The sequence below is a fragment of the Oncorhynchus keta genome, chromosome 35 (assembly GCF_023373465.1).
Source record: "Oncorhynchus keta strain PuntledgeMale-10-30-2019 chromosome 35, Oket_V2, whole genome shotgun sequence".
NCBI classification, from domain to species: domain Eukaryota; kingdom Metazoa; phylum Chordata; class Actinopteri; order Salmoniformes; family Salmonidae; genus Oncorhynchus; species Oncorhynchus keta.
Window position 1 is genome coordinate 49,200,996 of NC_068455.1, and position 19,465 is coordinate 49,220,460.

The window sequence follows — 19,465 nt, forward strand, 5'->3', positions numbered from 1 at the left end:
CTTACATTCCATTGCTCATCAAGGCACAAAGGAATACTCAGGTTGGAACTTTATTGAAGCTATATGTTAAAAACATCCTAATGATTGATTCTGTACTTAGTGTGAAATGTTTCTTCGACCTGTAATTTAACTTTTTGAAGTTTTTGACCGACGTAACGCTGACCAGAATGAGCGTTTGGATATGTATACCAAACACGCTAACATAAATAACATAAATAACGGACATTATCGAACAAAACAAACAAAACAAACATGTATTGTGGACCTGGGATTCCTGGTGTGCTTTCGGATGTAGATCATCAAAGGTAAGGGAATATTTATCATGTAATTTCTTGTTTATGTTGACGCCAACATGGCGGCTATTGTGACTATTTCTTCTGAGCGCCGTCTCAGATTATTGCATGGTTTGCTTATTCCGTAAAGTATTTTTGAAATCAGACACAGCGGTTGCATTAAGGAGAGGTAAATCTATAATTACATGTGTATAACTTGTGTATAACTTGTATTATCATCTACATTTATGATGAGTATTTATGTTGAATGATGTGGCTATGCAAAATCACTGGATGTTTTTGGAACTAGTGAATGTAACGCGCCAATGTAAACTCATATTTTGATAAATATTAACTTTATCAAACAAAACATACATGTATTGTGTAACATGAAGTCCCATGAGGGTCATCTGAAGATCATCAAAGGTTAGTGATTCATTTTATCTCTATTTGTGCTTTTTGTGACTCCTCTCTTTGGCTGGGAAAATGGCTGTTTTTATTGTGGTTTGGTGGTTACCTAACATAATCGTTCGTGGTGCTTTCGCCATAAAGCTGATTTGAAATGGGACACTGTGGTGGGATTAACAACAAGACTACCTTTAAAACGGTATAAAATGCATGTATGTTTGAGGAATTTTAATTATGATATTTTTGATATTTTGAATTTGGCGCCCTGCACTTTCACTGGCTGTTGTCATATCAATCACGTAAACGGGATTTCAGCCATAAGAAATGTTTATAACTATAATAGCTCTGGGTGACCTATCATCTCCACAGTGGAACACATAATCACAGTCAAATATATAAATGAGAGAACCACATATGTGCTGTACTGTACTGTGGACATTCACACATACATCAATGCACGGATGCACCCACACACACAATGCCTAAATCTACATTTTACACAAACTCAAGTCAAAAGCGCAGACACATGCATTCAATCAGTGATGTGACCCACTCTTAAAACCTAGAAGAGTTGTTTCCCTTGCCCTGAAAGGGCCACAGTTTTAAGGAGTGATAGGTCAATATGTTTGAGTCCAAATTGGGGCAAGGAGAGAGACGGAAGCAACACTGTCACATAAAGTAACACACATCCATTAACAGAATATCTGAGAGAATATCAGTAAAATCTCTTGGTTCCCATGCAGGCAGGTTAAAAAAAAATCTTAGCTGATATTTACGACTGCAGCAGCGACCATATTTAGTTTATAGCCTAAGATGATAGAAAGGTATGATTGGACTGATGCCCAGATATCACTGATGTTAAATGAGCCATGTCAAGGGCAGTACAGACTACTTTTGTAAGTATTAATTGAGGACCCAGGTGAGGAGGGACACAATCTTGTTGGACGTCAGGTCCTCTGCAGCCAGTTCCTGCACCCTCATGGACACAATGTTGTGGTAGAGCTTAATAAAGAATCTGTCAAAGTGGTGTAACGTGTCGGGAAGCACTGCAGAAGTGTCGCTATTCACTGTGGCCTGCAGCCTTGCCCATGACACAATGCAGAACTATCAACAGTTGCTTGGCCAGGTCGTCCGTTCATGTTGTGGTCCTTCTGTAGCTCAGTTGGTAGAGCATGGCGCTTGTAACGCCAGGGTAGTGGGTTCGATCCCCGGGACCACCCATACGTAGAATGTATGCACACATGACTGTAAGTCGCTTTGGATAAAAGCGTCTGCTAAATGGCATATATTATATTATATTATTGTGCATGTTCGAGCTGCCCATGCAGTACTGATTGTACATGAGGTTATTCCATGAGCTCTCCAGGTTCATCAGCTTGTGGTAGCCCTCCCTCCATTATTAACGGAGTGTCTGCCGTCTCAGGTACTGCACAGGAAGGGAGAAGAAATATGAATACTCAAATACATTGTAACTGTACAGTGTCACATAATAGCCAACAATAATAGTTCTCAATCAAGTGGCATGTAATGGTGCAGCTGAACATACCTGAAAATATATTTTTCACGTTCTCCATGGCTGAGGCAAGCTGTATCTGTTGCTTCACAGCATATTTTACGTCCTTCAGGTTCTTAATGGTGTTGATGCTTTGCCTCCAGTCATTGCTGGATTTCCTTCATGTCCCGCAGGGCATTGTGGAGATGACGGCCGGAATGACCCCGGGAGTGGATTGCAGCCTGGAGAGTGAGGACGGACAATTTTAAATGGTTTAGATAGGGTTTTACATTAATCAAAGGGCAGTACAAATTTAATCCATGTCAAAGCTAAACATACTATTTTCTACCTTCAGTCATGCTTCTACTAAAACTCCAGATCTAACTGTGATCAATAAACTTTGTCAGTTTCTAGGTTTTAGCAGGTGAATGGTAAATTGTCTAATGAGTATGCTAGCTACCTAGATATTGTGCCATACATAATCAAGGTAGCTAGCTAGCTAGCTTAAAAATGTATAGAAAAAAAACTTTCTCTAATCAATTTCAGTAGCTAGCATCAGACTGTAAACTCCTAATAACTATGTATTGGACAAAAGCTTCCAAAAATGTATAACAAAGAAGAAAAAAGCTTGCTACCTAGCCATAAAAGAAAGACATTTAATCTTACCAGCCATTGCTGCTTTGGTGGACATTGCTCAATCAATCTCAGTGCTAACCTGGTACCGCACGTTGTGAATGATAGGTAGTTGAGCCAGACTACACTGCCCATGTGAGCTACTGTCACCAACAGTATGTTGGTCTATGAAAACCTCATCTGATTGGTTAGAAGAAACAGGTCCTGCTCTCTCTGGCTGCATTCCAAACATGTAAAAGACACACCCCCATCCCTCAAATGAAGTGGACACTTCTGATGACGTATCATGACATATGATGAGTCAACACTTGCAGGGCAAGGGAAGAATCAATTAATTTTAAATGGACCGCCCTTGCCTAGAAATTCTTCACTCGTTCGTCCCACGTTTCTGTTTTCAGTCATCATGGAACCGGTAGCTATTGTATGTGCTTTTTAATGCGCTACAGTCAATTATGATTGCCTTTCATATCTTCGCTAGAAGACATCGCATCCGCAGACATTGAATACTAGCCATCTGATGATATCAGCTAAATCGAAAATTACAATAAGCATTCGGAAAGTATTCAGACCCCTTGACTTTTTCCACATGTTGTTACTTTAGAGCCTTATTCAAAAATGGATTACATCTTCTTTTCCCTCCTCGATCTACATGCAATACCTCATAATGGCAAATCAAAAACCGGTTTTCAGAAATGTGAACAGGAACTATTATATTTACATAAGTATTCAGACCTTTTACTCAGTACTTTGTTGAAGCACTTTTGGCAGTGATGACAGCCTCAAATATTCTTGGGTATGATGCTACAAGCATGGCACACCTGTTTTTGGGGAGTTTCTCCTATTCTTCTCTGCAGATCACCTCAAACTGGATGTGGAGTGTCACTGCACAGCTATTTTCAGGTCTCTCCAGAGAAGTCCGGGCTCTGGCTGGGCTACTCAAGGACATTCAGATACTTGTCCTGAAGCCACTCCTGTGTTGTCTTGGCTGTGCGCTTAGGGTCCTGAGTGCCCTGGAGCAGGTTTTCATCAAGGACCTCTCTGTACTTTGCTCCGTTCATCTTTCCATGGATCCTGACTAGTTTCCCAGTCTCTGCTGCAGAAAAATATCCACACTGCATGATGGTGCCATCACCATGCTTCACCGTAGGGATGGTGCCAGGTTTCCTCTAGACGTGACGCTTGACATTCAGGCCAAGGAGTTCAGTCTTGGTTTCATCAGACCAGATAATCTTGTTTTTTATAGTCTGAAAGTTCTTTAGGGGCCTTTTGGCAAACTCCAAGAGGGATTCCTTCTGGCCAATCTACCATAAAGGCCTGATTGGTGGAGTGCTGTAGAGATGGTTGTCCTTCTGGAATGTTCTCCTATCGCCACAGAGGAACGCTGGAGATCTGTCAGAGTGAGGTCACCTCCCTGATTTTTGGTCACCTCCCTGACCAAGGCCCTTCTCCCCCGATTGCTCAGTTTAGCCAGGCAGCTAGCTCTAGGAGTCTTGGTGGTTCCTAACTTCTTCCATTTAAGACTGATGGAGGCCACTGTGCTCTTGGGGACCTTCAATGCTGTAGAAATGTTTTGGTACCCTTCACCAGATCTGTGCCTTGACACATTCCTGTCTCAGAGCTCTTCACAGGTTCAACGTCATATGCTTTCTAGTGAGCTATATGCTCGCTAGCTAGCTAGCTGCAGTCAACAATAATTTGTTATGTTGTAGCAAGATACTGACGAAATGGGTAATGCACTTGCTTCATGCATTGATTGTAGTTAAAGTACACTGAAACTATAGTGAAACTATAAAGAAAGTAACAGTAAGGTACACAAAACATCACATCCACTGCGGAGAGTTGTTTGGAATCAGGAAAAATCACAAAACAAGAATGTGACTTCCTGTGTGAGAAATTTCTATGCGTGAATATACCTAGTTTTTACACAGTCCCTAAATATCACAACCAAGTTTCCCCAGGTAGACCTATTGTGGCAGCAATTGACTCAGTGGCATCTAACATTTAAAAGTTTGGATCATCACATCAAACCATTGGTTGAGAATCTTCCCTTTCATGATCTCATTGGTGGAGGGCCTCGGCACCATATTTGCCACTTTGATGTGGAGAGCTTGCACACCAACATCCAACACTGGAGGTCTACAAGCTCTACAACACTTCCTCTAACAGAGAGACCCTACCTTTGCTTCATCCAATGAATGTATCCTGCAACTCATTGAACTGGTATTATCCAACAACTACTTAATTTTTGAGTCAGACTTTTTTCCAGATTTAGGGTGTGGCCATGGCGCTCCATTGCCCCCAACTATGTTAATCTATATGTGGGACAATTTGAGAAAGAGTTAATTTACAAAACAGAGACGCATCCACTCCTGTCAAAAATCCTCCTAAAGATACATAGATGACGTCTTTTGTCCTCTGGCGAGGAAGTCAGTAGGAGCTAAATTAATTCCACACTGCTAAATGAAATATTGAAAATTCACCATGCAGACTGATGAGATATGGATCATTAAAGAGAATGATGCATTGCACAGTGACTTGTACACAAAGTCCACTAACCGCAACACCCTGCTACGCACAGACAGTATGCATCCCCTCCCACTCAAGAATGGTTTATCATATAGCCAGTTGTGTACGGTTAAATGCAACTGTGGCCAACCGTCTGATATTGTACACCAATGTTATGAAAATGATCGATGAATTCCAAATTAGTGGCAGGAAGGACAAAACTCCTACTGATACAATGGTGAAAATATCCCCCAAAAACAAGAAAGGAACTGCTCAAGACTAAGACAAAAAATGAAAATAAAGCAACAGTCTTTTGCACAAAGTACACCAAGTGCTCAGAGAAAATTAAAAGCTATCCTGAAAAAACACTAGTGTATTCTGCAATCAGAAAAACAATTGTGCACTTTTTCCCGGAACCCCCTTGGTGGTCTACTAGAGAGGCCGCAACATTGGGGACAGCATAGTGAAATCAGCTCTATCAAGGTAAATTCAATGTAACAATAATGATTGTTGATAAATAGATTATCTAATCATGTTGACATAAGATTATGTAAATAATTGCCCCATTTATTTAACTTCTTGACATGCTATAAAATATTCGTTTTTGAACAGTTTCACCTTTTTATCGCTCATTACATTAATTACTATGTCACGCACATCACTGTGGCTGCACTAATTGCATTGTTTGACTACATAACCTGGCTCAAGCATTTACCATGTAAACCCTCAAGAAAACACTGCATGCCAAAATGTTGGTTGCTATAACCATTACATTTTTGACAGCACAATTAGTCAGCACCTCTACAAAAATATTTTGGGTGTGTGTCAGCTTATGTCTTTTACTCAACTCTGATTATTCACACCAACACTGGTGTATTCACACCAACACCAACACTGGTGTAAGTCCTCAATCAACACTAGAAATGTTACACTGAAATATCCACACTAGTTTACACTGGCCAATTTGTCTGTGCTATGAAAAGGACATCTGCCCGCTTCCATACATTTCAAGAACTGTTTAGAATCAGTGTCAGCTTAATAGACGGATTAGCTGACAATGTTATGAAAACGATGCATACGCTTCAAATGGGGCAGAAGTCTGTGTGTTGTACTTCTGATGGCCAGATAGCTAGCAACAATGATAGCTAGCAACAATGACAAGAAGGTGCCATATGGGGAATCGTAGGTGGCTTGATTCAGCTAGTGCTCATTGTGCAAATGTATTTATGTTTTCCAATTCGTCAACCCCATCTGTTTTGCCCAATAGTTGCGCACTCAGCGATTTTGTTGCCAAACAACCAACCCTCAATATATGAACCGGAAAAGATTGTCTGTAGCCCCCACCCAGTGACGTTTGTGTTGTTGTTTTGGGATAACGTTAGGTACAGCTGTTATATTTCATCACTGAAAATGTCTGTTCACATACATACAGATGTCGTCGGAAGTTTACATACACCTTAGCCAAATACATTTAAACTCAGTTTTCACAATTCCTGACATTTAATCCTAGTAAAAATGCCCTGTTTTACGTCAGTTAGGATCACCACTTTATTTTAAGAATGTGAAATGTCAGAATAATAGTAGAGAGAATGATTTATTTCAGATGTTCTTTCTTTCATCACATTCCCAGTGTTTACATACACTCAAGTAGTATTTTGTAGCATTGCCTTTAAATTGCTTAACTTGGGTCAAACATTTCGGGTAGACTTCCACAAGCTTCCCACAATAAGTTGGGTGAATTTTGGCCCATTCCTCCTTACAGAACTGGTGTAACTGGTGTAACATGAACTGGTGTAACATGTAACATGCACATGCTTTTTCAGTTTTGCCCACACATTTCCTATATAATTGAGGTCAGGGCTTTGTGATGGCCACTCCAATACCTTGACTTTGTTGTCCTTATGCCATTTTGCCACAACTTTGGAAGTATGCTTGGGGTTATTGTCCATTTGGAAGACCCATTTGTGACCAAGGTTTAAAAACTTCCTGACTGATGTCTTGAGACGTTGCTTCAATAAGTTCAATAACCAACCTCATGATGCCATCTATTTTGTGAAGTGCACTAGACCCTCCTGCAGCAAAGCACCCCCACAACATGATGCTGCCACCCCGTGCTTCACGGTTGGGATGGTGTTCTTCGGCTTGCAAGCCTCCTCCTTTTTCCTCCAAACATAACAATGGTCATTATGGCCAAAGAGTTCTATTTTTTTCAAAAGACCAGAGGAAATTTCTCCAAAAAGTACGATCTTTGTCTCCATGTGCAGTTGCAAACCGTAGTCTGGCTTTTTTTATGATGGTTTTGGAGCAGTGGCTTCTTCCTTGCTGATTGGCCTTTCAGATTATGTCGATATAAGACTAGTTTTTACTGTGGATAAAGATACTTTTGGACCTGCTTCCTCCAGCATCTTCACAAGGTTTTTTGCTGTTTTTCTGGGATTTATTTCCACTTTTCGCACCAAAGTACGTTCATTTCTAGGGAACAGAACGTGTCTCCCTCCTGAGCAGTATGACGAATGCGTGGTCCCATGGTGTTTATACTTGCGTACTATTGTTTGAACAGATGAACGTGGTACCTTCAGGCATTTGGAAATTGCTCCCAAGGATGGACCAGACTTGTGGAGGTCTACAATTTTTTTCTGAGGTCTTGGCTGATTTCTTTTTATTTTCCTATGATGTCAAGCAAAGAGGCACTGAGTTTGAAGGTAGGCCTTGAAATACATCCACAGGTACACCTCCAATTGACTCAAATGCCAATTAGCCTATCAGAAGCTTCTAAAGCCTTGACATAATTTTCTTGAATTTTCTAAGCTGTTTGAAGGCACAGTCATCTTAGTGGATGTTAATTTCTGACCCACTGGAATTGTGATACAGTGAATTTAAGTGAAATAATCTGTCTGTAAACAATTGTTGGAAAAATTACTTGTGTCATGCACAAAGTAGATGTCCTATCCGACTTGCCAAAACTATAGTTTGTTAACAAGAAATTTGTGGAGTGGTTGAAAAACTATTTTTAATGACTCCAACATAAGTGTATGTAAACTTCTGACATCAACTGTAAGTAGCTAACATTTGGAATTATGTTTTTGGAGTATACCTGAGTTTACCATAGGCCCCTTCATCTCACACTCCTTCACATAGATCCTGAAAATACATAAGATGAAGTACAACATTAACCAAAACATGATCAAAGTAGAGTAATGTAAACATTATGTACCTAGACTGCCACATACAGTACCTTCAGAAAGTATTCATAACCCTAGACTTTTTCCACATTTGGTTGTGTTACAGCCTGAATTCAAAATGGATAAAATATGTGTTTTTTTCCTCACTCATCTACACCCTATAATGAGAAAGTGTTCATTTGTTTTAACGAATTTTAGAAAATGTATTTAAAAAATGAGATACAGTATCTAATTCACATAAGTGTTCACACCCCTGTGAATACCTATGGCAGCGATTACAGCTGTGAGCTTTCCACACTTGAATTGTGAAAATGTGCCCATTATTCTTTAAAAAATTATTCAAGCTTTGACAAATTGGTTGTTGATCATTGTTAGATAACGATTTTCAGGTCTTGATATAGATTTCCAAGTAGATTTAAATCAAAACTCTAACTCGGTCAACATTCTTCCGGCTAGCTGAAGAGGCCCATCAGCCACTCCTGAGCTACAATATCCGGACCTCTTCTACTGCCGGTACGGGGCACGGAACCCCGCCGATCCTTCACGACTGGACTACCGACGTAACCTGCTCGAGGGGGTACTTAACTGGCCCCTACGCCGCGACGTCCCATGAATGCCCTTCTGCTAGCCTGCTCGCCACGGCCCACTAGCTGCTTGCCACGGCCCGCTAGCTGTCTAGAGCATATTGGACTGTTATCTGAATAGATCCATCGGCCAATTTCGTGGGCCACTGTACCTATTTTGCCAATTGGACTTGGACCTTTCTGCTACTCGGAACCCTACTAATCCATCACATCTGGTCTATCAATGTCACCGCACGCGGAGGCTAAAACAGACTTTCCTCCGTCGCGACGTCCTTCTAAGGCCCACCTGCTAGCTTGCTAGCCCCGGCCTGCTAGCTGTCTGAATCGCCGTGTCTCCAGCCAGCCCAATCACTCACTGGACCCCTATGATCACTCGGCTACGCATGCCTGTCCCTAATATCAATACGCCTTGTCCATTACTGTCCTGGTTAGTGATTATTATCTTATTTCACTGTAGAGCCTCTAGCCCTGCTCAATAAGCCTTAACCAACCATTTTAGTTCCACCTCCCACATATGCGGTGACATCACCTGGTTTAAACGTCTCTAGAGACAATATCTCTCTCATCATTACTCAATGCCTAGGTTTACCTCAAATGTACTCACATCCTACCATACCTTTGTCTGTACATTATACCTTGAACTTATTCTATCGCAGCCAGAAACCGGCTCCTTTTACACTCTGTTCCGAACGTACTAGATGGCCAGTTCTTTTAGCATTTAGCCGTACCCTTATCCTACTCCTCCTCTGTTCCTCTGGTGATGTAGAGGATAATCCAGGCCCTGCAGTGCCAAGCTCCACTCCTACTCCCCAGGTGCTCTCATTTGTTGACTTCTGTAACTGTAAAACCCTTGGTTTCCTGCATGTTCACATTAGAATTCTGCTCCCGAAGTTTGTTTTATTCACTGCTTTAGCACACTCTGCCAACCGGAAGTCCTAGCCGTGTCTGAATCATGGCTTAGGAAAACGACCAAAAACCCTGAAATTTCCATTCCTAACTACAACATCTTCTGACAAGATCGAACTGCCAAAGGGGGTGGTGTTGCAATCTACTGCAGCGATAGCCTGCAGAGTTCTGTCTTACTATCTAGGTCTGTACCCAAACAATTCGACCTTATATTTTTTTAAATCCACCTTTCCAGAAACAAGTCTCTCACTGTTGCCACTTGCTATAGACCACCCTCTGCGCCCAGCTGTGGCCTGGACACCATATGTGAATTGATTGCCCCCCCCACCTAACTTTAGAGCTCGTGCTGCGAGGTGACCTAAACTGGGACATGCTTAACACCCTGGCTATCCTACAATCTAAGCTTGATGCCCTCAATCTCACACAAATGATCAATGAACCCACCAGGTACAACCCCAAATCCGTAAACACGAGCACCCTCATAGATATCATCCTAACCAACTTGCCCTCCAAATACACCTATGCTGTTTTCCAAGATCTCAGCGATCACTGCCTCATTGCCTGCGTCCGTAATGGGTCTGCGGTCAAACAACCACACCCCATCACTGTTAAACGCTCCCTAAAACACCTAAAACAGTTCTCATCGACCTGGCCCGTGTATCCTGGAAGTATATTGACCTCATCCCGTCAGTAGAGGATGCCTGGTTATTCTTTAACTTCTTGCGTCGAGCCATCCCGGATCCGGGATCGTGAATACAGCCTCAAGCTCATTACCATAACGCAATGTTAACTATTCATGAAAATCGCAAATGAAATTAAATAAATATGCTAGCTCTCAAGCTTAGCCTTTTGTTAACAACACTGTCATCTCAGATTTTCAAAAATATGCTTCTCAACCATAGCAAAACAAGCATTTGTGTAACAGCATTTAGCGTTAGCATAGCATTTAGCGTTAGCATTCAGCAGGCAACATTTTCACAAAAACCAGAAAACCATTCAAATAAAATAATTTACCTTTGAAGAACTTCGGATGTTTTCAAGGAGGAGACTCAGTTAGATAGCAAATGTTCAGTTTTTCCTGAAAGATTATTTGTGCAGGAGAAATCGGTCCGTTTTCTGCGTCATGTTTGGCTACCAAAAAAAAATGAAAATTCATTCATCCAAACGCCAAACTTTCTTCCACATTAACTCCATAATATCGACTGAAACATGGTAAACGTTGTTTAGAATCAACCCTCAAGGTTTTTTTTCACATATCTCTTCATGATATATCATTTCTGGAAGTCTCCTCTCTGTCTCAATCACATGGATGAATGTGAGCAGCTTGGAGATTACGCAACAATTTCAACAAAGGACACCGGGCGGACCCCTGGTAAATGTAGTCTCTTATGGCCAATCTTCCAATGATATGCCTACAAATAAGTCACAATGCTGCAGACAACTTGGAGAAACGATAGAAAGGGCAGGCTAATTCGTGGCGCTTTCACAGCCATATAAGGAGACAATGAAAAACAGAGCGTCAAAAATCCTGCTCATTTCCTGTTTGAAGTTTCATCTTGGTTTCGCCTGTAGCATCAGTTCTGGTGCACTCACAGATAATATCTTTGCAGTTTTGGAAACGGTAGAGTGTTTTCTTTCCAAATCTGCCAATTATATGCATAGTCGAGCATCTTTTCGTGACAAAATATTGCGCTTAAAACGGGCATGTTTTTTTATCCAATAATGACATAGCGCCCCCATAGGTTAAAGAGGTTAAAAGTGCCTTCCTCACCATCTTAAATAAGAATGCCCCATTCAAAAAAATTAGAGCCAGGAACAGATATAGCCCTTGTTTCTCTCCAGACCTGACTGCCCTTGACCAGCACAAAAACACCCTGTGGCGTTCTGCAAAAGAATTGAATAGCCCCCGTGATATGTAACTTTTCAGGGAAGTTGGGAGCCAATATACACAGGCAGTTAGGAAAGCTATCTTTTTCAAGCAGAAAATTTCATCCTGTAGCACAAACTCAAAAACGTTCTGGGACACTGTAAAGCCCATGGAGAATAAGAGCACCTCCTACCAGCTGTCAACTGCACTGAGGCTAGGAAACACTGTCACCACCGATAAATCCACTATAACTGAGAATTTCAACAACAATTTTTCTAAGGTTGTCCATGCTTTCCACCTGGCTACCCCTACCACAATGAACAGCACCTCAGCCACGCTCAAGGTCCTAAACGATATCATTAACCACCATCGATAAGAGACATTACTGTGCAGTCGTTTTCATCGACCTGGCCAAGGCATTCGACTCTGTCAATCACCACATTGTTATCGTCCGACTCAAGAGCCTTGGTTTCTGATGATTGCCTCGCTTGGTTCACCAACTACTTCTCCGGCAGTCTCTGGGGGTGGCACAGGGTTCAATTCTCAGGCCGATTCTTTTCTCTGTATATATCAATGATATCGCTATTGCTACTGGTGATTCTCTGATCCACCTCTACGCAGACAACACCATTCTGTATACCTCTAGCCCTTCTTTGGACACTATGTAAACTAACCTCCAGATGAGCTTCAATGCCATACAACTCTCCTACCGTGGCCTCCAACTGCTCTTAAATGCAATTAAAACTAAATGCATGCTATTCACCCGATCGCTGCCCGCACCTGCCCGCTCATCCAGCATCACTACTCTGGACGGTTCTGACTTAGAATATGTGCACAACTACAAATACCTAGGTGTCTGGTTAGACTGTAAACTCTTCTTCCAGACCCACATCAAGCATCTCCAATCCAAAATAAAATCTAGAATTGGTTTCCTATTTCGCAACAAAGCATCCTTAACTCATGCGGCCAAACATACCCTCGTAAAACTGACCATCCTACCAATCCTCGACTTTGGCAATGTCATTTACAAAATAGCCTCCAACACTCTACTCAACAAATTGTATGCAGTCTACCGCAGTGCCACCCCTTTTGTCACCAAAGCCCCATATACTACCCACCACTGCGACCTGTATGCTCTCATTGGCTGGCCCTCCCTTCATACTCACCGCCAAACCCACTGGCTCCAGGTCATCTACAAGTCTCTGCTTGGTAAAGCCCTGCCTTCTCAGCTCACTGGTCACCATAGCAGCACCCACCAGCTGCACTTGCTCCAGCAGGTATATCTCACTTGTCACCCACAAAGCCAATTCTTCCTTTGGCCACCTTTCCTTCCAGTTCTCTGCTGCTAATGACTGGAACGAACTGCAAAAATCACTGAAGCTGGAGACTCATATCTCCCTCACTGGCTTTAAGCACCAGCTGTCAGGGCAGCTCACATATCACTGCACCTGTACATAGCACATCTGTAAATAGCCATTCAACTACCTCTTCCCCATACTGTCTTTATTTATTAATCTTGCTCCTTTGCACCCCAGTATCTCTACTTGCACATTCATCTGGAGCCTTCCTCTGGAGCCTTCCTCTGCACCGATGTCCAGGCCAGGACTGGTGTCTCGTCCCGCTCCATGGCAGGAGCCTTCCTTGACATCAACGTCTAGGCACAGTGTTCAGCCCGGGTCCATGGCTGGATCTGCAGGATGAGCAGGTTCTTCGTCCCGCACCAGAGCTGCTACAAACACTAATCACCCCCCCTACCCTCCCCATTTAGTTTCAGGTTTTGCGGCCGGAGTCTACACCTTTGGGGGGAAACTACTGTCACGCCTAGACCATAGAGAGCCATTTCTCTATGGTGTAGTAGGTCAGGGCGTGACTGGGGGTGATCTAGTTTATTTATTTCTATGTGGTTTTCTAGTTTATTTTCTTTGTATGATTCCCAATTAGAGGCTGCTGGTAATCGTTGTCTCTAATTGGGAATCATATTTAAGTAGCATTTTTCCCACCTGTGTTTGTGGGATATTGTTTTGTGCATGTGCACCACGTAGTCACATTTCGTTGTTAGTTTATTCATTTATTGTTTTTGCTAAGTTTCACTTTATTAATAAATTATGTGGAACTCAACATCCGCTGCGCCTTGGTCTGTCTCTACACACGAACGTGACAGATGCACAATGTAAAGAGTAGTTTGCTTCTACAAGGGTTGTGTGTGGTGCAAAAACACATATGTTCATTACTTTAGCTACTTGGTATGTGCACTTATTTGGAATCCCAATCGCATTTCATCTGTCACAGGTTTTTTGGATCAAATCCAACAGCTATTACATGTCTGGCACCATAGTCAAAAGGGCACCTTGCTATAGAGATACAGCATTCTCCCATTCGCCATAATCACTGCTGCAAGTCACCCAATCACCCTCATCCAAATCGGTCGTGAAACAGAAATGCCCTCGGCTTACAGACACACTGATTATCTGTCCCCCCCACACACACACCAATGGCTGTCGTTAGAAGCAGTAGCTCCAGAGCGATTTGCTGCTTGGTTGAAGGGGAAGAATAATAGCCACTCGCCCTAAAGTATGTCTACAGCCACGTTGCCCTATATTTGCTTGACTGGTGTGAGCTTGGTCTGGTTCCCCTCCAATTAACAAATACGCACACACGCACAAACCTCCAACCCCTAAGGAGACGTTTTGTGAGGAAATAAACAAGATGTCGTTGGGGGAGGCCTTATCAGTCGCAGCCTGTTTCTTGGGCAATGACCAAAAACAACCAATCTGGTTGAGCAGAGGGAAAAGGGTAAACCATCGGGTAACATGCACGGCTTCCATTTTCCAAGGAAGCAGATCAATCAGGATAAGGCTGTATGTGTCAATTGCCGATGGGTATCGGACCCTGTGGCTCAATTAGCATTTGATTAGAAATTCTTATTTCCTCTCTTCTGGCCTGAGAAAAATGTCTGTTGAGTTGCGTGGCTGACACAGCAGGCCATTCATAAAAACAAACAAATTCCACTGTAATTGATTCTGAGTGGGCAGATATGAAGTCATAATTCCCGATTGCCTGAGACTGATATCATATTCTTGTCATCAGTGAAAAATATGACTGTCGTGTTTGTGAGAACCATTATCATATTTCCCAGCATGCTCTACTGCAGTTAGATGTTTAGAATGGTTTGTTTCACTATCTGTGTTTTTGCATGTACAGTACATATATAGATTAATTAATCAATTAATTTATTGCTAAACAATGAGTTCGACACCCCTGAGCTAGACCATGCTAATCAGGCTAGTTTGACCAGTATAGACCAGCATGGACCGGCTTGACATTTATGGAGGTCTATGCTGTTTTCTTGGGAGCAGGGAATGTATGAAATGTGTTTTTCAAAATGCTTAATTTCATCACACTTTGCTCAATGCATTCATAACATAAAAGGACATAATTTCAAACAATGTTTTTGGTTACGGAAAATATATTTAACATGGTACAATGATTCTCTATACTATACTTGCTTGTTTTGTCACATAAACTGAAATTAGATGAACTATTAGAATGGGTGGGGAAACGGCTGCTTGCACTGCCATCCAAAACCAGGCACAGTGCGTGGGCCAACAAACACAATCACCCCAGCTCATTAGGGGAACTAGTCCTAGTGTACACAGCTGTAATTGTGCAGATTAGAAGAGAACAGAGTTGAAATAATAGCCTTCTCTTCAAAAAACACTGGTTTAGTATACCCGGCAATGGTTATTTGCATTGTCCCCGATAGGCATTTTATTTGCATGTAATTTCCAATGTGGGAACAATTTGAGCATCTTAATTGGACGAATCTCAGTAGAATCTGCCACTGATTTCCCTGTCTACCCGAGTGTGATCGTGTACATAAAATACCAATCGAAGTTTGGACACAACTAGTAATGCAAGGGTTTTTACATATGTTTACTATTTCTACATGTAGAATAGTATTTAATAACAAATATGGAATCATGTAGTAACCAAAAAAGTGTTAACACTTCAAACCATTTAAAGTCTAAGAACATTCCCAGAATACAGCAGTGTCCATTACCAGGGGTTTTAGAGAACACTGGTATTCCTGTATAATTCATTGAACCAAAAGTTGTTAGATGGTCTTGCCACAGTCATGTCACAAAACTATACTAACTGTGTCACTTGTGGTTAAATAAATAACACATCTTGGAAGAGAAGATAAAGTATGATTTTGGTCGATAGGACGTACTTCTCACCAATAAAATTGTACAGTTTGGCCAGTGTAAGACATCAGTTGTAAACCGAGAGTATCAATTTTGAACCATGACATAATTAGGGAGTGGAATGTCTGGGTGTCCCTGAGGGGATGTTTGGAAAACACTGTTCTACTGTAAAAAATAACATAGTTTACATGCATTGATGGCGGGAGGTGAAAATACATTTTAATGAATATAATCGCATTGGTATCTCCACATAGATTTCCTTTGAGAGGAAAAATATGATTGCTTAGTGTACAAGTATGTTGTTTAGTAATAACATGGTAACAATGTCCTTCTCCTGAATGTTAAGTGGTCCTTCTGAGACTTGAGTAATTTATTCTCCTGAGTTTTACTGGTGTTTATCTCTGTGATATCAGTGCATAGGCTCTTGACCTGTGACAATGCAAACCCCAAATCTCACTCTGAACTTTTGTTCATCCTCAAATATCTTGCCAAGTCATTTTCGAGCATTGTTTCATCATGTGTGGAGTCACAGGAGACCAGGCTGAGAGAGAATGACACCTCCAAAATAGGATTTAATCAAATAAATAAACATCTAACTGAAGGTGATAAAGCAAGTCAGTCCTTCCAGGATTTTGTGGAAATTGTTTGTGATATTTGCTGGCAAAAAGGCTTGATTTTGCTGCGGCAATCCTGGAGGGACTGGAAAATGGCCCAGACATATTTTAAACAATCTCCTCTTGGTTTAGCTTTCCTTCTTTGGTGAAACATGCTTCTTTCTCTTATCGTGAGCACCAGATGGATATAGTTGAGATTATGGAAAACATACAAATACTGTATATTTCTTGGCTTCTGATGAAACACAATTTGAATTGGATGACAGTGTTATATTGTTTTGTGTTGGGCCTATTGTGGCAACCAACATTACAGCAAAACAAACACACCCCCATTGCTTTGAAATGCATCGAATGGGTTGCAACTCTACCGGTTTGCTTAATAACTTTTGATTGATATCGTGGACAGCATGTCCCTAAATGCAAGTAGGATAGGACCACTGAATCGGCTGTAGTATGAGGCCACCTAGTGGAAAAAAAGAGGGAATGAGGATCCATTCTCGACTGGTCCAACCAGTTAGTTCCAACAAGGTAGGCCTACAGTCAGGAAAGTCAGTAGTCTAGAGATAACCAAATTGTTTTACTAAAGTGTTGAAAGAATACACCTTTTTCAACTTGTTGTTTGTAAAATTGTCTCATTCTAAGGAAAGAGAGATACTGTATCTTTATGAGTGTGGTAGCTTTTAACAATTAAGAGTGTTCTAGCTATTAAAATGACTAACAATTTCCCAAGCACACGTCAAAAGACGAAACAACTGACTCAACAAAAAGCTCACTGTAACAGCTCTGGAACCTGTTCAGTGTTCCTTTTCCTTTCCCAACTGTCGATCTCATATCAGGTTGCATCTAAAGTAAACACTGGTCTGACAAACACAAACTGTCTTTTATTTAAGTGGTAATGCCCAAGAAGCCGGTGTTTGGAGGATAAACACCGTCTTCGAGGACATCACTTTTATACCACGGGTTACCAACATATTCAAATAATGATTGACATATTTTCATTAAACACAGTATTTTGATGAATTTATTCATACTATTTCATCCTTCCACAATATCCTGAAACAAATCAATGGTTGCTACCCTAGCCGGCTGGTTGTTCGTTTTATTGGTTCGGTTGCCAGACAACGACCCTGTCGTTCAGTCTTTTTGTTCTGTATCTATGAACTTGTCTGCTAAATGACTTAAATGTAAATGTAAACTTCGACCCTGTCGTTCGTTCCAAATGTTCCTTTGCCATCTGGCTGGCAACATTCTTATCCCTTGCTTGCTAGATAGCCAACTATGTCTAACTTACAGTCACGTCAAACAGTGCAGGAAGAATAACAACAGTAGCAGCATTTGTTTAAGCTGTTTTCTAGTGACATTTATTTAACAATGAGCTACTGAGGCACAATTTCGCCTGACATAGAAAATGTGCTATCCCGTTAGGACACTGTTGTTGTTCAGATGAGCTAGCCAACAACACAGCTAACACAATAACTTCAAACTGAAGCTGGAAAGTCTGCAAACTAGCTGCACTTTGTTTCATTTTTACCTTTTTCCAATTGACATTTCTTTGAATATATTCATAAAAATATGCTAGCTGATTCATGAATTCGACTGGCTGAGAAACGCTGCATGCCTCTCTCTCATCCCAATTCCCGACCCCTACACGTTCATTACTATGCGACAGATGGAGATTGAATGTATTTGAATATTGAAACAATGTTGCAAATGTCCGAGAGATAGACAGTAAGGTTTATACAAATCTCCGCTGTTGAAAACAAAATGTTAGTCTAAAGGAAATGTGAGATAATGTCTAGATGCTTTTTATGGTGGAGATCAAGTTGATAACTTTCCTGCCTGGGCTGATGAGACAGGGACTGTGCAATCAGATGGAACAGAGTAAATAGGCATTTTAACGTCATAGATTTAGCCGGTGGTAACTTGTGGAATAGACACTGGCTGGAATGTATTTTTAACCAATCAGCAATCAGGATTAGACCCACTCGTTGTATAATATCATACAATCTCACATCATCAAGCTAATATATCAAGCTGCCAGAGAAGCGGTCACATTAACAACCTTGCTAATTATGCAATTTGCGCATGATTTACAACCATGACATTCAGGACTCGTACACCTGTGCACCATGATACAATAAATCAATGCAAGAATTAACCACCAAAAACTTATGAGAACAACTGATAGCTACTCTCCTCCTTGCTCCCTTTCTCCTCCTATCCCTCAGAGTTGCATGGAATCAGGTTGGGCGCTTGGCAAATGCTTTAGGCTCTAATCAGTCACGGTTGGTTTCTACAGCCCAGCAATCTATGGTTTGAATATTAAATGAACCGTGAACAGCTTGACAGATGCAGATCTTGACGACGTTTAACAGCGCCGCGTCATGGATACCAGGTTACAGGTCCTGATATTTGGTAAATAGGTGGGAATTGGATCCAGAATGGGCAACAATATGTCAGGCCCTTAATCATGTACACACGCTATTGAAAACATATGAAAAGGTCTCAGCTTGGTAGGGGACTGTGGAAATATCTGGAAATAGATGGCCAATTTTTATATAATGATTAATCATAAATGCATTCTTTATGTATTGTATTTGTTCTATTTCAAACTCTTTCACCCAGAGTTGGTTTCTATTCACATGTTGAATGTATTGCCATACTCTGAGAGCTGCAGTGGCATCTATGCAACGGGTAGGTTTTCATGCCATCTGACGTCACTTCCTGGAGTTGTTCCTGTCATGAACTCGGATACCTCCTGCGCCTCGACCTATTCCTTCAGAATGTTGTTTTGTTC